Source organism: Elephas maximus, chromosome 9 (genome assembly GCF_024166365.1).
Source record: "Elephas maximus indicus isolate mEleMax1 chromosome 9, mEleMax1 primary haplotype, whole genome shotgun sequence".
NCBI classification, from domain to species: Eukaryota; Metazoa; Chordata; class Mammalia; order Proboscidea; family Elephantidae; genus Elephas; species Elephas maximus.
In genome coordinates, this window is record NC_064827.1 from 119,848,063 (window position 1) to 119,867,905 (window position 19,843).

At 39.1% G+C, this 19,843-nt stretch overlaps 1 protein-coding gene across 1 annotated transcript in view; it reads left to right on the forward strand.

Moving 5' to 3' along the window:
- The window catches only part of LOC126082523 (anomalous homeobox protein-like), a 261,904-nt gene that overhangs the window by 133,895 nt on the left and 108,166 nt on the right, over nucleotides 1-19,843 (forward strand).

The window sequence follows — 19,843 nt, forward strand, 5'->3', positions numbered from 1 at the left end:
AGAAGATTAACAATAAAATTACAGAATTAGATAACTCAATAGAAAGTCAGAGAAGCAGAATTGAGCAAGTAGAAGCTAGAATTTCTGAACTTGAACATAAATCACTTGGCACTAATATATTTGAAGAAAAATCAGATAAAAGAATTTAAAAAAATGAAGAAAACTTAAGAATCATGTGGGACTCTATCAAGAGAAATAACCTACGAGTGATTGGAGTACCAGAACAGGGAGGGATAAAAGAAAATACAGAGAAAATTGTTGAAGATTTGTTGGCAGAAAACTTCCCTGATATTGTGAAAGATGAGAAGATATCTATTCAAGATGCTCATCGAACTCCAAATAAGGTAGATCTTAAAAAAAGTCACCAAGACATATTATAATCAAGCTTGCCAAAACCAAAGATAAAGAGACAATTATAAAAGCAGCAAGGGATAAACGAAAAGTCACCTACAAAGGATAGCCAATAAGAATAAGCTCGGACTACTCGGCAGAAACCAGGCAGACAAGAAGGCAATGGGATGACATATTTAAAAAATTGAAGGAAAAAAATTGCCAGCCAAGAATCATATATCTATCAACGCTGTCTCTTAAATATGAAGGTGAAACTAAGACATTTCCAGATACACACAAGTTGAGGGAATTCATAAAAACCAAACCGAAACTACAAGAAATACTAAAGGGAGTTCTTTGGTTAGAAAATCAATAATATCAGCTATCAACCCAAGACTAGAACGCTGGGCAGAGCAATCAGAAGTCAACCCAGACAGGGAAATCCAAAAAAACAAAGCAAGATTTAAAAAAAAAAAAGCACAACACAAAGTAACGGCGATGTTATTATATGAAAGAAGACAACATTAAAATAATAAAGAGGGACTAAGAAATGTAATCATACACCTTCCACATGGAGAGGAAGATATGGTGATACAAAGAAATAAAAGTTAGGTTTAAATTTAGACAAATAGGGGTAAATAATAAGGTAACCACAAAGGAAACAAACTATCCTACTCATCAAAATAAAATACAAGGGAAAAATACAGACTCAGCAGAAACAAAATTAACAGCAACAAATATGAGGAAAGGACAATATATAAAGAAAATCTACTCAGCACATAAAACTAAGAGGGAAAAAGAAACTGTCAACACACAAGAAAAAACATCAAAATGATAGCACTAAATTCATACCTATCCATAATTACACTGAATGTAAATGGACTGAATGCACTGATAAAGACACAGAGAGTGGCAGAATGGATTAAAAAACAAGATCCATCTATATGATGCCTACAGGAGACACACCTGAGACTTAGAGACACAAACAAACTAAAATTCAAAGGATGGAAAAAAATAGATCAAGCAAACAACAATCAAAAAAGAGCAGGAGTGCCAATGTTAATTTCTGACAAAATAGACTTTAAAGTTAAATCCATCATGAAGAATAAGGAAGGACACTATATAATGATTAAAGGGACAATACACCAAGAAGATATAACCATATTAAATATTTATGCACCCAATGACAGGGCTGCAAGATACATAAAAGAAACTCTATCAGCATTGAAAAGTGAGATAGACAGCTCCACAATAATAGTAGGAGACTTCAACACACCACTTTCAGTGAAGGACAGGACATCCAGAAAGAAGCTCAATAAAGACACGGAAGATCTAAATGCCACAATCAACCAAACTGACCTCGTAGACATATACAGAACACTCCAGCAACGGCAACCAAGTATAATTTTTTTTCTAGTGCACATGGAACATTCTCTAGAATAGACCACATATTAGGTCATAAAGCAAGCCTTAGCAGAATCCAAAACATTGAAATATTACAAAGCATCTTCTCTGGCCATCAGACCGTAAAAGTTAAAATCAATAACAGAAAAAGCAGGGAAAAGAAATCAAACACTTGGAAAGTGAACAATACCCTGCTCAAAAAAGACTGGATTAGAGAAGACGTTAAGGATGGAATAAAGAAATTCTCAGAATCCAATGAGAATGAAAACACTTCCTATTAGAACCTTTGGGACACAGCAAAAGCGGTGGTCAGAGCCCAATTTATATCAATAAATGCACACATCCCAAATGAAGAAAGGGCCAAAATCAAAGAATTATCCCTACAACTTGAACAAATAGAAAGAGAGCAACAAAAGAAACCCTCAGGCACCAGGAGAAAACAAATAATAAAAATTAGGGCAGAACTCAATGAAACAGAAAACAGAAAAACAATTGAAAGAATTAACAAGACCAAAAGCTGGTTCTTTGAAAAAAATCAACAAAATTGATAAACCATTGGCCAAACTGACAAAAGAAAATCAGGAGAGGAAGCAAATAACCCAAATAAGAAATGAGAAGGGCGATATTACAACAGCCCCAACTGAAATTAAAAGAATCCTATCACATTACTTTGAAAAACTATACTCAAATAAATTTGAAAACCTAGAAGAAATGGATGAGTTCCTAGAAACACACCATCTACCTAAACTAACACAAACAGAGGTAGAACAACTAAATAGACCCATAACAAAAGAAGAAATTGAAAGGGCAATCAAAAAACTCCCAACAAAAAAAAGCCCTGGTCCAGACGGCTTCACTGCCAAATTCTACCAAACTTTCAGAGAAGAGTTAACACCACTACTACTAAATGTATTTCAGAGCATAGAAAAGGATGGAATACTACCAAACTCATTCTATGAAGCCACCATATCCCTGATACCAAAACCAGGTAAAGACATCACTAGAAAAGAAAATTATACACCTATATCCCTCATGAATGTAGATGCAAAAATCCTCACCAAAATCCTAACAGAATTCAACAACATATCAAAAAAAAAAAATTCACCATGACCAAGTGGGATTCATACCAGGTATGTAGGGATGGTTCAACATTAGAAAAACAATTAGTGTAATCCACCACATAAATAAAACAAAAGACAAGAATCACATGATTTTATCAATTGATGCAGAAAAGGCATTTGACAAAGTTCAACACTCATTCATGATAAAAACTCTCAGCAAAATAGGAATAGAATGAAAATTTCTCAACATAATAAAGGGCATTTATACAAAGCCAACAGCCAACATTACCCTAAATGGAGAGAGCCTGAAAACATTCCCACTGAGATCGGGAACCAGACAAGGATGCCCTTTATCAGCACTCTTATTCAACATTGTGCTGGAAGTCCTAGCCAGAGCAATTAGGCTAGATAAAGAAATAAAGTGCTTCCAGATTGGCAAGGAAGAAGTCAAAGTATCTCTATTTGCAAATGACATGATCTTATACCAGAAAACTAAGGAATCCTCCAGAAAACTACTGAAACTAATAGAAGAGTTCAGCAGTGTATCGGGATACAAGATAAACATACAGAAATCAGTTGGATTCCTCTGCAGCAAGAAAAAGAACATCGAAGACCAAATCACCAAATCAATGCCATTTACAGTGCTCCCAAGAAGACAAAATACTTAGGAATATATCTTACCAGAGATATAAAAGACTTATACAAAGAAAACTACAGTACACTTCTGCAAGAAACCAAAAGAGACTTACAAAGTGGAAGAACATACCTTGCTCGTGGATAGGAAGACTTAACATTATAAAAATGTCTATTCTACAAAAAGGGATCTATACATTTAATGCAATTCCGATCAAAATCCCAATGACATTCTTTAATGAGATGGAGAAACAAATCACCAATTTCATATGGAAGGGAAAGAGACCCCGGATAAATAAAGCATTAGTGAAAAAGAAGAACAAAGTGGAAGCCCTTACTTTACCTGATTTTAGAACCTATTATACCACCACAGTAGTCAATACAGCCTGGTACTGGTACAACAAGAGATACATGGACCAATGGAACAGAATTGAGAATCCAGACATAAATCCATCCACATATGAGCAGTTGATATTTGACGAAGGCCCCAAAACAGTTAAATGGGGAAAAGCAGTCTTTTTAACAAACGGTGCTGCCATAACTGGATATCCATCTGCAAAAATATGAAACAAGACCCATACCTCACTCCATGCACAAAAACTAACTCAAAATGGATCAAAGACCTAAATATAAAATCTAAAAAGGTAAAAATCATGGAAAAAAATAGGGGCAATGTTAGGAGCCCTGATACATGACATAAACAGTATACAAAACGTTAGAAAGAATGTAGAAGAAAAACTAGATAACTGGGAGCTCCTAAAAATCAAACACCTATGCTCATCCAAAGACCACCAAAAGAGTAAAAAGACCATCTACAGATTGGGAAAAAGTTTTTAGCTATGACCTTTCTGATCAGTGCCTGATCTCTAAAATCTACATGATACTGCAAAAACTCAACTACAAAAAGACAAATAACCCAATTAAAAAATGGGCAAAAGATATGAATAGACACTTCCCTAAAGAAGACATTCAAGTAGCTAACAGATATATGAGGAAATGTTCATGACCATTAGCCTTTAGAGAAATGCAGATCAAAACTACAATGAGATTTCATCTCACTCCAAGAAGGGTGGCATCAATCCAAAAAACACAAAAGAATAAATGCTGGAGAGGCTGTGAAGAGATTGGAACTCTTATACACTGCTGGTGGGAATGTCAAATGGTACAGCCACTTTGGAAATTGATTTGGCGCTTCCTTAAAAAGCTAGAAATAGAACTACCATACGATCCAGCAATCCCACTCCTTGGAATATATGCTAGAGAAATAAGAGCCTTTACACGAACAGATTTATGCACAGCCATGTTTATTGCAGCACTGTTTACAATAGCAAAAAGCTGGAAGCAACCAAGGTGCCCATCAACGGATGAATGGATAAATAAATTATGGTATATTCACACAATGGAATACTACGCATCGATAAAGAACAGTGAGGAATCTGTGAAACATTTCTTAACATGGAGGAGCCTGGGAGGCATTATGCTGAGTGAAATTAATCAGTTGCAAAAGGACAAATATTGTATAAGACCACTATTATAAGAACTTGAGAAATAGTTTACACTGAGAAGAAAACATTCTTTTGTGGTTACGAGAGGGAGGAGGGAGGGAAGGTGGGAGAGGGGCATTCACTAATTAGACAGTAGATGAGAACTACTTTAGGTGAAGGGAAAGACAGCACACCATACAGAGGAGGCCAGCACAATTGGACTAAGCCAAAAGCAGTTTCCTGAGTAAACTGAATGCTTCAAAGGCCAGCGTAGCAGGGGCAGGGGTCTGGGGACCATGGTTTCAGGGGACATCTAAGTCAATTGGCATAATCAAATCTATTAAGAAAACATTCTGCATCCCACTTTGAAGAGTGCCGTTTGGGGTCTCAAACGCTAGCAAGTGGCCATCTAAGATGCATCAGTTGGTCTCAATGCACCTGGATCAAAGGTGAATGAAGAACACCAAGGACACAAGGCGATTACAAGCCCAAGAGACAGAAAGGGCCACATGAACCAGAGACTACATCATTCTGAGACCAGAAGAACTAGATGATGCCCGACTACAACCGATGACTTCCCTGACAGGGAACACAACAGAGAACCCCTGAGGGAGCAGGAGAGCAGTGGGATGCAGACCCCAAATTCTCATAAGACCGGACTTAATGGTCTGACTGAGACTGGAAGGACCCCCGTGGTTATGGCCCCCAGACCTTCTGTTGGCCCAGGACAGGAACCATTCCCAAAGCCAACTCTTCAGACATGGATTGGACTGGACAATGGGTTGGAGAGGGATGCTGGTGAGGAGTGATCTTCTTGAATCAGGTGGACACTTGAGACTATGTTGCCATCTCCTGCCTGTAGGGGAGATGAGAGGGTGGAGGGGGTTAGAAGATGGAGAAATGGACACAAAAAGAGAGAGTGGAGGGAGAGAGCGGGCTGTCTCATTAGGGGGAGAGTAATTGGGAGTGTGTAGCAAGGTGTATATGGTTTTTTGTGTGAGAGACTGACTTGATTTGTAAACTTTCACTTAAAGCACAATAAAAATTATTTTAAAAAATCGACAGGAAAAGTACTGATCACACATTACCAATGTATAAATGAAATGGGATTTAAAAACAAGCAAGCAAACAAACAAGAAATCAAAGCACAACAGAAGAGTTTCAACTCCACGTAATTAAAAATGAGTGACGCATGATGAGTTCATTAACTTGAACTAAAAATATATTCTTCATGAAGATTCACCCATGTTGATATCAACTAAAAGTGTGTGAGTTGTTCTACAAAGGTGAACCCTTAACCTCATAGGTGAATATGCAACCTAAGCTGTGGGTCCCTGACGTCCTGGAGGAAGCCAGGTTCACATTTTCCAGCCTGGTTGTTCCCCTTCCCATTAATCCTTTTTCCCTTACTCCTCAATACTCTTACCTTTGTTTTAAAATGATTGTTGACTGTGAGGTCTCCTATGGATGGTTTTTTAATTGAGCACAGTATTCACAGGTGATATTCTTTATTTTGTGAGCCTGTCGTATTTAGCTAAAAAGGAGACTCAGTAGCTAGGTTCGGTTCAAGGCTTAAAGTGTATCTCAGGGCACTAGTCTCAGGGCACCCTCCGGTTTCAACTGGTTCAGCAAATCTGCTTTTTTGTTGTTGTTGTTGTTGTTTTTAGGAATTTGAGGTTTTGTTCCACATTTTTTTCCTATTCTATCTGTCAGGATCCATCTATTGTGACCCTGATCAGAATGGTCCATAGCGGTAGCCAGGCACCATCTTATCTAGCCCTTCTGCTCTGGTTCTTGAACCTTGAGGTAGCAGCTTACCTGTGGTCTTGCGTACCAATTTTGGAATTCTTTGGTCTTTGCAACCTGTGAGCAAGAACCCTGCTGCCTGACCTGCTGATCTTGGGTTTGCCAGCCTCTGTGGCTACATGAATCAGGAGAAGCCTCCAGCCTGACCCACAGATTTGGGATATTCCAGCATCTACAACTGCATAAGCCATTTCCTTGATACAAATCTCTCTATATAGATATTTATATACTTTACTGATTATGCTTCTCTAGAGAACCCAGCCTAAGATATTTGGTATTAAGAGTGTTCTAAAGAAACAAAATTGTAGGGATGAGTTTTCTAAATTGGTTATTAAGTTTGGTTAATCTTAAAGACGTTGATGACTGTGCTCCCAGTAGCAAAGGGAGCACTGGTAATTCATGGCATCAGGTGGCAATAGAAATACACAAAACATCACCACCAATAGATCAGATATTGGAGAAAGATGAGGCTCTGGGTGATTGCATGTGTGATGCCTTTCTACGTTTTGTCATAATAAGTATAAGGAAGCTGGTTGGGTGGTGCCACCATTTCAGGATAAGGTCTCCCAGCCTAGGGCCAAGTCCTGTCTAGTCTCTTACCTTCTACTGACCAAGAATGACCAGGAGTGGCTCAGAGGTTCCACACGAACAAAGGTTTATTAGTGACAGATAAAAGACAGAGGCTCGCGAGGGAGGGACGGAGAGGGGCTTCTGCCTACACTAGCCTCCAGTCTCTCCCTAAATGGAGGTTTTCCTGGAGTTTATAAGGGATTTTAGGTGGGAAGGATCTCATGTCTTATTCTTTGCTTTTGGGGGAAAAAGGTGGGGCTTTCTGAGAAATCGAGGAGTTAAGAAATTAAGTGCATGTGCCTCTGGAATCCAAGGTGAAGTCAGCTTGAAAAATGTCACGTCACCACTGCACAGTCTCGGTGGTCACTTGAAAAGACCGTAAGGTCTTATCCATTCTTATTGCACATGCCCCGGGGATTGGCTGATTCTGGTCATCTTTGGAAAACAGCTTGTAGGGAAGATATGTAGAACTTCATGCGTCAGAGTCCAGGATGTGGGTTATCTTGAAAAACCACCCTCTATGGTAGAGTCCTGAAAAACAACTTACAAGAGATATGCAAGATGCCACCCCTATAGTGGGGTCTTGAAAAACAACCTGAGAGAGATATGTAAGACTTTGTGCATCGTGGGCTGTCTGTGTCGGTTGTCTTGTAACATCACCCACGGGGGACAGTCCCAGATCAATGGGCCTGTTATTCCAGCCTCGAGGCTGTCCATCCTTCTGTCCCTGTCTCTCTCCCCCGTGAGAGATTTCATACTCTTAATTCTTTATTAGTGGCTATGGGTGGAGGTCTCTTCTGTAACTTCTTCAAGCTGACAAGGGATGCTGACCTGCCTAATCGGGTAGAAACCTCTCCTATCTGTTCTAATGGTCTATATGGGATGGCAGACTCCTCCCTGGGTATGGGTTAGAATCCCTCCATCGTCATTTGGAGCTGTAACTTTTGAATCACTTGAAATGACTCTACCCTTTGAGGAGAAGGCACCAACTCATTAAGGTATATATGGAGGTATGTAAGCTTATCTAGGAAGAGCCACAATGCAAGTAAAGGTTAAATAATAATAATAAAAGGGCTAGAGCAAAAATAATTCTTAATATCTCTACAGTACTTATTTTTATGATATTTATTTACCAGTCTTTGTTTTGTCTCTTGAACAGTCACTTAAGTCTTTAAACTGGTTCATATATTCAAAAAGGCAGACATGGGAAGTGGACAAGCACGTTGTTAGATCCATGTCTGTCTAAGGAATATTACAGGGTACAAAAGGGGCAAATCCATTGAAGGCTTTATTTTTTCAAGATTTGCTAGAAACTGTGCTCTTACATTTTGAATTGCCCTTTTTAACAATCATTGGTACAGGTTTTAGTAACCAACGGTCGGGGGGTCTTCACTGGTGCAATAAAAAAAAATTTTTTTTCACTATATGTTAATAAAAAAAATGGGAAGTCTTTTGTGTTCTGTCTTATGTGAAAGGTTCCCTAAAAGATATTTTTCTTTCTTTTTTTTTTTTTTTTAAAGATAATTTCTAAGATTGTCCCACCTATTGTCTCTATCTCAGGACTCAGTTGATGTGTTCTTGTGAGCCCTTGTGAGCTCTTGTGAGCCCAGCATAGTAGACTATATGATTGTCTGATTCAAAATGGCCAATACCAGTCCATTTCAGCTCACTAGTGCCTAGGATATCGATGTTTATGCATTCCATTTCATTTTTGATGATTTCCAATTTTCCTAGATTCATACTTCGTACATTCCAGGTTCCGATTATTAATGGATGTTTGTAGCTGTTTCTTCTCATTTTGAGTCACGCCACATCAGCAAATGAAGGTCTCGAAAGCTTTACTCCATCCACATCATTAAGGTCGACTCCGCTTTGAGGAGGCAGCTCTTCCCCAGTCATCTTTTGACTGCCTTCACACCTGGGGGGCTCATCTTCCAGCACTATATCAGACAATGTTCCGCTGCTATTCATAAGGTTTTCACTGGTGAATGTTTTTCAGAAGTAGACTGCCAGGTCCTTCTTCCTTCTTCCTGAAACCTGTCCTCCGTGGATGACCCTGCTGGTATCTGAATACCGGTGGCACAGCTTCCAGCATCACAGCAACACACAAACCCCCACAGTACAACAAACTAACAGATACATGGGGGTGCTGATCAATACCTGGACTTAATTGAGCCCCTAGATGGCAGCCATTGCAGGCTCTTTAAACTCATGGTGCTGGTTTTCCACCAGATACCATCTGGTTCTTCACTAGGATCTTAAATAAGAGCAAAGTTCTCATCAATTGCAGACTCAATGTACACCAACATTTTAGCCCGAAGATTTTCTTTTGCCTTTTAAGTGTGTAAGACAATAAAGGATAAATTTTATTATGCTAATACTATCAGGACTATCCCTTGTAGCAGTGATTTAGGTCGTGTACTTATTCTTGATGGTAACCAACCCAATAAACCTGGTGTTTGTAAGGGTGTTACAGTGTATAACCAAGTAGCTTTCTGTCCAACTCTATGTGTTCTACTTCTCCCGTGTTATTTATGTAAATGTAACAAGAAGTATTTGTTACAGCACAGGCTACACTTTTTTGGACCAATAAATAAAAATCTAAGGCTATTCTGTTATGTCATGCTACCTTGGCTTAATGAGGTCAGAGATCACTGTTGTGTTTTCACCCCACTAGAAAATTTTTCTGTTATTTGTCTCACAGTGATTGATAAATTTTTTTAAGATTTTTTTTTGGTTCAACTATATAATAAGTAGAAATTAAATCTACCAACCACACTCTGAGTGTTGGACCAATGGGCTTTCTTCTGACTCTGGTCTTTCAATAGGTGACTATTTAACATTCCCTTTTTAATACTTACTAGCATCATTACTATGAATATCTGAAGGTAATCTTAAGGTTCTCCAAGTGCATTGGTCAGGAAATTACTCAAGTAAATTCACTGGAAATTGGAAAAGGATCATCTAAATTAGTTTAGTTGAATCTGTCATACACATACACAAAAAAAAACATAAATCCATAAAGCACACAAAGCTTATCTAGAGAAGACAGAAAGTATAGAAAAATTTACATGTGACAAACAAGTTTCCATTAAAGAATACATGATTAACAAGATAATCAATGTTTATCTATTAAGGCACAAACTATTTCTTAAGAGACCCAGGAGGAAATCTAACGCTATTTTAATTTGTAAAATCATAGCTCAAATTTCAGACACTTCTCTGGTTATGATATTTACAACACTTTGTTAAGTTTACCAACAGGAACTTCTAATTTAGGAGTTACAATATCTAAACCCACTACTTAGATAATTTAGGCGAAAGGAGTGTGACCCTAATACTCCCCAGCATGTTTTCATTTTTTTCGAAATGGGCGACTGAGAGGTTGACATAACTAATGCCATGATAAGCCTACAAGTTTTTCTCTTTCCTCTGTCTGCCTTCTCCTTCACATACCTCTGTTAATGGCTTTGTTCTTTGTCTTAATCTGATGCAAACAACTTTATTTGTTCTGTCTGCCTGTGATTTACAACCCCCCACATGGAGATTAGAGCCAAGGTGTCTGATACGTATGCCCTTAGCCCTATAAAGAGATGTTTTGGCATGTGTCTCTTCAGTCTGAAAAAGAGTCCCTGGTTATCACTATTCTGCCATGAAAAACTCTTCCAGCCATCTGCAGGCTACAAAGACACTTTTAACTCCTGTAAAACCCCACACAAGCTCTAATGCAAAATCGCTCCCCAGGACTTCACCGAGACAGCCCGTGCCACTGCTGGGTCCCAGGTGATGTACACATCTCCTAAACAAACCTTTTCACTCTTTCTGACTTGCAGTACATTTCATTGGCTCGACTGCTCCAGGGTATGGTCCCTAATCAGGTAGCAGGAAGAAAATGGTTTCTTATATCTAGACATTAGCAACTTAAAGCGTTTATTTCTAGAAAGAAAGACTTTAAAACATCAGCAATATTCTCACATAAAACCTGTAGTATCTTTTCGTTTACTCAGTCTTATATAGCTAATTTCTCTTCCAAGTGATTCTGGATTGACCGCAGTCTGTGAACCCATCAAATTCTGCATAGAAGTTCTGGACATGTTGATTGAGTCTAGTCACGGTCCCTTTCATAAGTCTAATATAGTCCTTTTTTTGTTGTTGTTGAGATATTCTGGTCCAATGTTTTCAGAAAATCAGCAAAGCGAAAACTTACCTGCAGATGACAAAACTTAATATGGCCATAGTTAATTTATAAACATAACTCATAATAGTGAAAGGCCTGATAGAAATTAATTATAAGCATAATGTAAATGGCAAATAAAATCAGTCAAAAAACTTTAGATAAAAATATTTCTAAATATAATCATTAACCATATTTTCAAAGAGCTTTAGATATAATACATAATAATCTTAAGACATAATATCATATAGTCAGGATATACTAAGAATATACCAAGATTATTAAATCTCTAAATACCTGAATAGTAATAATAATAACTTTATAGGTAAATGATGTGAATTCTTTAATCAAACCATCAGCTTTAATTAAGTTAGGTTCAAAAAAAATAAATTTGCAACCAAGTTAGCAATAAATGGTAATAAAATTATGACATAATATTATGTGTTTGCTGTCTAATATTAGGCAAAAACACAAGAGAAAATACTAACATATAAATTTTAACCCAAAGAGAAAGAAACAGGCACTTCTCTTGATTTTAACATGTTCCATGTAATTTATAACCTGTTAAACATTTTTAGAATTTTTCCTTTATAAAAATTTTGTGGTTTCCCAACTTGTCAGGAGTTTACCAAGAAACAATAGTTATTTAACCAAAAATCTTAAAGTAAAAACCTTAGTTTGTTTTTTTTTTCTAAAGCCATGTGGCTTGGGTTCTGATTCAGGAATCTTATTCTAATGACCGGCCGAACCTTTGTCTTTGAAGCAGGGTACACAAAGAAGAGACTAACTCTTCAACTCAGTAATTAAAAAAAACTTTTGTTATTTTAACAGTGAGAAACCTAATTGTTTCATCTGCTATTTAACATTAAAGCTCTTAAAAATCTCATAAATTAAACCATTAAACTTTAATCAGACAGACATTTTTGAAAGACAAAAGGTAACTAATTTCTTTCCCATTTACTCTTCTGGAACTGTTATATAAAAAATTATATATATATATTTTTTCTGGAACTGTTAGTTTTACTAAAATTATCTTTTTTTCTTTACACCAGCTGCACCAGTCTCTTTCTTTCTAAAGGGGTGTGGAGGCTTCTTGGCTCCTGCGGCCTTGATCTCCCTATTTTTTTCTTTGTTTTCTTGGAAAATGGCCTTTAGCCTGCAAGGCAGCAGTTAGAAGGCTGCCTGGTGCTTTTGGTCTGTAACTCTTTTTTTTTTTTTTAGTTAGAGTAAACTTGGCAGGTCAGTTTGATGAGTTGAGAGGTTTTTTTTACCCTATACTTCCTTCTTTTTCTGAAGCTTTCTTTTTTTCTTTAATTGATCATAAGAAAAGAATTGCCAATGTTTAAGAATGCACCCTAAGGGTGAATCTCCTGATATGTTTCCTTGATCTTTCATTTTGTCCAATTTAACTGTTCCTTGGCACCAGGAACCTCACTTTTTATTTTTATGGGTAGTTGATACCACCAGCTCTTTCTTTTAGTCCAATAGGAATTTGTCTCTTGTGCCACAGTGAAGAGTTTTCTCAACTCTGGGAGAGAACCTCTTTTAAAATCTTAACACGCTGCCCAGAGAGTTCTCTGTATTGTGATTTGAATGCCAGTCTAGACTGAAAATCTGCTCTTCCTGTACATCTCTTTCTTCAGCCCAATCAATAAATTCTCAAGAATCTCTATAAGTATGTTCTAATTTAACCTGAATTTATTTTCACCGATTAATTTCTATGCATCAACCATAAATTGCACATAAGACACAGAGGACATGGAGATAATCTTGCAGTCTCAACCTCCCAGACAGTCCTGGTCACACATAAGATTCACACATAAGACAACAGAGAGAACTCAGACAAGACAAGCCAGAAAAGGAAGGCGGAATGAGATTGATCTCAATGATATATAACACATTACTAGGAATATCTGTATCTCCACTTCAATCCTCCAGATACCTCTTATCCCCAATACCAGACAGAGGGGCTTCAATTTCCCTGTCTAAACAGACAGAGATGTCTACATCCATTTCCCAGAACCAAGGTGCATGAACTAGAGACAGACAACATCTGACACACAGAAACTACAGCCACCACACACTCATATGTCTGCCCAAACTCTAGAGTCACCGAGAGTCCCTCCTTCCAATCACAAATGCAGTAATTGGACTGAACTGGGTGACAAAAATCAAAACCCTACAAAAGTAACCACAAACTTGGGGCCTCCATAAGAGGGGACACAGGGAGAAAAAAAATAATGGGGTGTTAGAAATGCACTAACTGGGCAAAACACCAGGGCTATCACCCACCAGCCGGCACTTAATCAAGAGGAAAATAAAGTGTACAGAAAAGTGAAATAGAGAAGAAGAGAGGGGAGAGAGAAAAAGTCAATTAACAGGTCTGAAGACTACACCAGGTTTCATGGGTCTTGGTGTTAAGTCCCTCACCACAGACTATAAGCCAAAAAAGCCAAACCAAACTCCGTGCCATCGAGTCGATTCTGACTCATATCAACCCTATAGGACAGAGTAGAACTGCCCTGTAGAGTTTCCAAGGAGCACCAAGAGGGTTTGAACTGCTGACTCTTTGATAGCAGCCGTAGCACTTAACCAATATGCCACCAGGGTTTCTACCACAGACTCTACCATGTCTCATTCAAGGGGAATTACTTGGCTTGTGAGACTCCCGGATTGCGCAGGGCTGGGCAGGCGGCTTCTCAACTCAATCTGGGAAGAGTGTCTATTAAGCACACCTGATTTACCAGGTCTTACAGATCTTGGGGCTGAACCAATCACCATAAACAAACACCAGGTCTCACTGGTCTTGGGGCCGAGCCCCTTACTGTAGACAAAAACCAGAAGTCAGAGTTTCAGAGGAAAAGATAAAGGAAGATCTTTTGTTCTTGTGGAAACACAGTCGAGAGGAGCAGGCATGAAGATCTACTCACCAGGGGGAGGGACACAGGACGAATTGAGCCCTGGCAGCTGCTTGTCCGTCTGTCAGGTTTTTGTTTTTTTTACAGGTCTCCCTGTCAGCCCTGGACCTGGGTCTAAGGAAAAAAATTACTCCTGGCTGGCAAGCCAAATTTTATTTCAGGGCAAGGCTTCCCAGCTTGAGACCAAGTCCAATCTAGGTCCTTGCCTTCTACTGACCAAGAATGACCAGGAGTGGCTCAGAGGTTCCACATGAACAAATGTTTATTAGTGAAAAATCAGAGGCTCAGGAGAGAGGGACGGAGAGGGGCTTCTGCCTACACTAGCCTCCAGTCTCTCCCTAAATGGAGGTTTTCCTGGAGTTTATAAGGGGTTTTAGGTGGGAAGGATCTCATGTTTTATCCATTGCTTTTGGGGGAAAAAGGTGGGGCTTCCTGAGAAATAGAAGGGTTAAGAAATTAAGTGTGTTTACATCTGGAATCCAAGGTGGAGTCAGTTAGGACAATGTCACATCACCACTGTGCAGTCTCGGTGGACGCTTGACAAGACTGTAAGCTCAAACCCATTCTCACTGCTCATGCCCCGGGGATCAGCTGGTTCTGGTCATCTCCGGAAAACAGCTTGTAGGGAAGATATGTAGAACTTCATGCACCAGAGTCCAGGATGTGTGTTATCTTGAAAAACCACCCCCATGGTAGAGTCCTGAAAAACAACTTACAAGAGAGATATGCAAGATGCCACCCCTATAGTGGGGTCCTGAAAAAAAACTTGAGAGAGATACGTAAGATGCTTGAAAAACAAATTGAGAGAGAGGTAAGACTTTGTGCATCACGGGCTGCCCATGTTGGTTGTCTTGTAACATCACCCATGGGGTAGAGTCCCAGATCAATGGGCCTGTTATTCCAGCTAGACAAACTGTTGAAAGAAAGAGATGATCTCAGGGCTTCAGAGTCAAAGCTCAAGCACTACATAAAAGTCCTCAAACTTTCCTTGTACCTTGAAAGAAAGTCTTATTTCTTGTAGTAACAGAGCTGATATTGCCAAAAACCCAACCTGGAATCTTATCGTGCGAGTGGCCAAATTACAACACTAACTCAATTCCCAACATCAGGTGCTGTCTGAAGTTAAAGTGGGGGGATTGATTGGGAAGAAACGGGATCCTGAAACTTAGGATGGGGGCCTATGGGAAGATAATCAGGACACTGGAGACATTGAGCCCCTAAATTCCATTGAACCTCTCCTGCCAGAACCACCCCCTCACTCCCATGTAAAAATATTACTCCACATTTGCTGCTAAGCCACCCTCCCCAGTAAAACCATTACCCCTTCAACCCTCATCTAATGAGATTAACCCAGCATTGTCTAAAAAGCCTTTCTTGAGTCATTGCCTGGGCATTGCCTGAGGCAGATGCTTTACAAGACAACTCTCAATGTTCTCAAAATACATGCACACCATCCATTTTGGCTTCTAGACCTATAATTAGACTTAAGTCTCAATGAATCCCAAAAGGTGAAGCACAAAGTGTAAAGCAGAAGGAGTTATGCTACACTCCAAAAGGACTGCTTACTTTTCTAATATGTACAAACAGAAACCTGGCAAATATGTGTGGGAATGGCTATTAAAGGAGTGAGATAATGGTTTGGCTGAATGGTCAGGGCCTTGGAAGGAAACTGTTTGGAAAATTGGAGACAAGGATGTATGGGGAAGAGGTATGTGAATAGGCTTCTCTGAATGCAACAAAGAAGTGTGCCCCATGTGAACACTCACCAAGGGGTGACTTCAGCAGAGGAGGATTTTATAGAAGTACATAGGATGACCACATCCATCATGGAAAGGGCAGCATTTTGTTCTTACTGAAATAGATGCTTACTCTTGATATGGATTTGCCTTCCCCGAATTCAATGCTTCTGCCAAAGCTACCATCCATGGATTTACACAATGCCTTATCCACATTCATGGTAGCCCACAGAGCATTGTCTCAGATCGAGGGACTCACCTTACAGTGAAGTGCAGCAATGGGCCCATGCTTATGGAATTCACTTATCTTACTATGTCCATCATCCTGAAGCAGCTGGCTTCGTGAAACAATATGATGGCCTTCTAGAGACACAATTAAGGTGCCAGCTCGGTGGCAATACCTAGAAGGGTTGGGGCAATGTTTTCCAGGAGAAATTTTTTTTTTTTTTTTTTAAATATGCTCTAACCTAGCATCCAACATATTGTGCTGTTTCTCCCATAGCCAGGATTCATGGGTCCAGGAATCAAGGGGTGGAAATAGGAGTCGCACCACTCAGTGTTACCCCTAGTGAGTCAACTGCAAAACTTTTTATTTCTGTCCCTGTGACCTTATACGCTTCGGGTCTAGAGGTCTTAGTTCCAACAGGAGGAATGCTGCTAACTGGAGACACATTACTGATTCCATTGAACTGGAACTTAAGAATGCCACCTGGCCACTTTGGGCTCCTTGGGCCTCTGGATCAACAGGCAAAGAAGGGAGTTACCATATTGGCTGGTGTCATTGACCCTGATGGCCAAGAGAAAATCAGATGGATATTACTTAGTGGAGATAAAGAAGGATATGTCTGGAATGCAGGTGATCAGTTAGGGCCTCTCTTAGTACTACCATGCTGTCGTGGATTGAATTGTGTCCCCCCAAATATCTGTCAACTTGGCTAGGTCATGATTCCCTTGTATGAGTGTGTGATTGTCTACCATTTTATCTCCTGATGTGATTTCCCTATGTGGTGTAATAAGATGGATTGTATTAGCAGCAGTTATATTGATGAGGTCTACAAGATTAGGTAGTGTCTTAAGACAATCTCTTTTGAGATATAAAAGAGAAGTGAACAGGCAGACATGGGTACCTGATACCACCAAGAAAGTAGCACCAGGAGCAGAGCATGTCCTTTGGACCTGAGGTTCCTGTGCTAAGATGCTCCAGACAGACTAAGGGAAGACTGATGAAAAGGACCTTCCTCCAGAGTTGAAAGAAAGAGAAAGCCTTCCCCTGGAGCAGGTGCCCTGAATTCAGACTTCTAGCCTACTGGACTGTGAGAGAATAAACTTTTCTTTGTTAAAGCCATCCACTGTGGTATTTCTGTTAAAGCAGCACTAGATGACTAAGACACATGCCCTGTGATTAAAGTCTATGGAAAATTACAGCAACCCAATTCCAACATGACTACTAATGGCCCAGATGCTTCAGGAATTAAGGTTTGGGTCCCCCCACCATGCAAAGAACCACAGCCAGCTGAAGTGCTTGCCGAGGACAAAGGGACTATGGAATGGGTCATGGAAGAAGGTAGTTCTAAATACCAGTTATGTTCATGTGACCAGAAGCAGAAACAAGGACTGTAATTGTTATGAGTATTTCTGCCTTGTATGTGTGTTCGTAGTATCATCTTAGGCTCAAGCACAACTTTATAATTGTTTTTATTCAGAGATTATGTATGATTTAAGGAGATGTGTACAAGTGCCAAGTTGACAAGGGGCGGACTCTGTTAAGATTGTCAACTTAGCTGGGCCATGATTTTCAGTAGTTTGGCCTTTATGATGTAGTTTGACAGTTATATGATGATGTGTTCACTTTCATGATAAGATTTGATATAATGTAATCACCTCCATGATGGGCTCTGCTGTGAGTAGCCAATCAGTTGAAAGGGAGTTTCCTTGGGAGTGTATGCTATGTTCAATATAGGTGGACTCTCTGGCAAGGCTTGCGGGCTTTTGCTCACTCTCAGTCCTATAGTTGGCTCTTATTTGTCTGACCTCCCATTTTGGAACTTGAGCCAACAGCTTACCTGTCAGCCCCCATGGCTATGTGAATCAAGAGATACCTCAACACTGACCTTCAGTTTTGGGACTTTACAATCTCTAAAACTATTTGAGTTTTTTTTCTTGATATAAATCTCTCTACATTGATATTTATATGCTTTACTGGTTTTCCTTCTCTAGAGAACCCAGCCTAAGACAATACTATATTAAAATATTGTAATTCCATTTGTAAAATAAATATATACAAATACAATTTTCTATATCTGGGCTGTTTGCGGACATTTGCGTTTACATATGTCTTTGAAGAATTTTTTGTAAAGTTCAAAAAAATACAATTGTTTCAAATTTTATGGAAGTGCATTGGAAATAATGATCTATTTGTGGAAACAGGTGTCTAAGAGCATGCTCTATCTTTTCATTTATTGCAGCCTACTTGTGTGTCATTTAATAATGTTTTATAATTTCTTCATTAGGATCTCTTATTAAGCAGACTCATTTTTGATACTTTTTGCCCTCACTAAAATATATGTTATGTTTTTTAAAATTATTTTCTCAACTGCTTGATGCCGGTCTATATAAATATAACATTTAAAATAAAACTGACCTTGATATATACTTTGTTATCTGAATACTCTCAGTACTAAAATCATCTGTGCCATCTTCAGGAATTCTACATATATAATTATTTAACCTAAAAAAATGTAGCTTTTTTTTTTAATATTTAACATTCTTACTTCTTTACCTTTTTTCTTTTTTGGTTATGTATCAGCTACAGCCTCTAGGATAACGTTTAATAGGAATGCAATAACGAATACCCTTGCTTTTTACCTACTTTTTCTAAGAAGGTGTTGATGTTTTCAGTAGGTTTTTTTTTTTATGCTCTTCGATGTACATTTTTTTGTATATGCCCATTTTTAGCACTTCTTGTCTTATTATTTTTTATCTTATTATGGCTATAACCTAATATATCTTCCAGCTTTCACATTTGCCCCCCCCCCACAGGTTCTTTAAATTCTTTAAGAGCCATTGTATCATTTTCCATCTCTGATCAAAGGCGTATGATTGCTCTGCATTTCACTCAGATGAGAAGCCGGAGTCTTGTCAGAAGCCAGCGTGTTCCCCAGAACAGGATATGCTCACTGGTTCCAACCACTTCTCCAAACCCCTCTACTGTTGCTCTCCAGCATCTCACCCTGTTTTGGTCACGCTGGCTTTGGGTCTCCCTAAGTCGCAGGGCAAACAACTGCCCCCAAAACTGGAGAGACACTTAGGCACTCTGCTCCTGGGTTTCTCTTTGGCAATGATTCTCTATATCTGCCTATGTGTCCCTCCAGTTTTAGGGGCAGTGGTTTTCCTGTGATCTCAATAGCCTAATTAATTGAATTCATTGAAAACAATGCCCTGTGACCTCTGAATAGCCTAATTAATACTCCTGACTACTTTGTCAGCTCTGTCAGTACTCTACATTGAAATAATCAGACCTCGGTCTTTTAGTGAACCTGTGCACCTGGGCAGTGACTTCACTAGTGCTTCTCTGCTTTTCCCCTCCCCACTGTGGTGAGACAGGAAGCCTGGATGGGCTGAGGTTGGGCGTTTCCCTACTCCATGTCTGTTAGACTTCCATAAAATAATTTGCCTTGACAGCAGGTTTTGTGAAGGAGAACAGGATGCTCTGTGCTAGTTTCAGAAT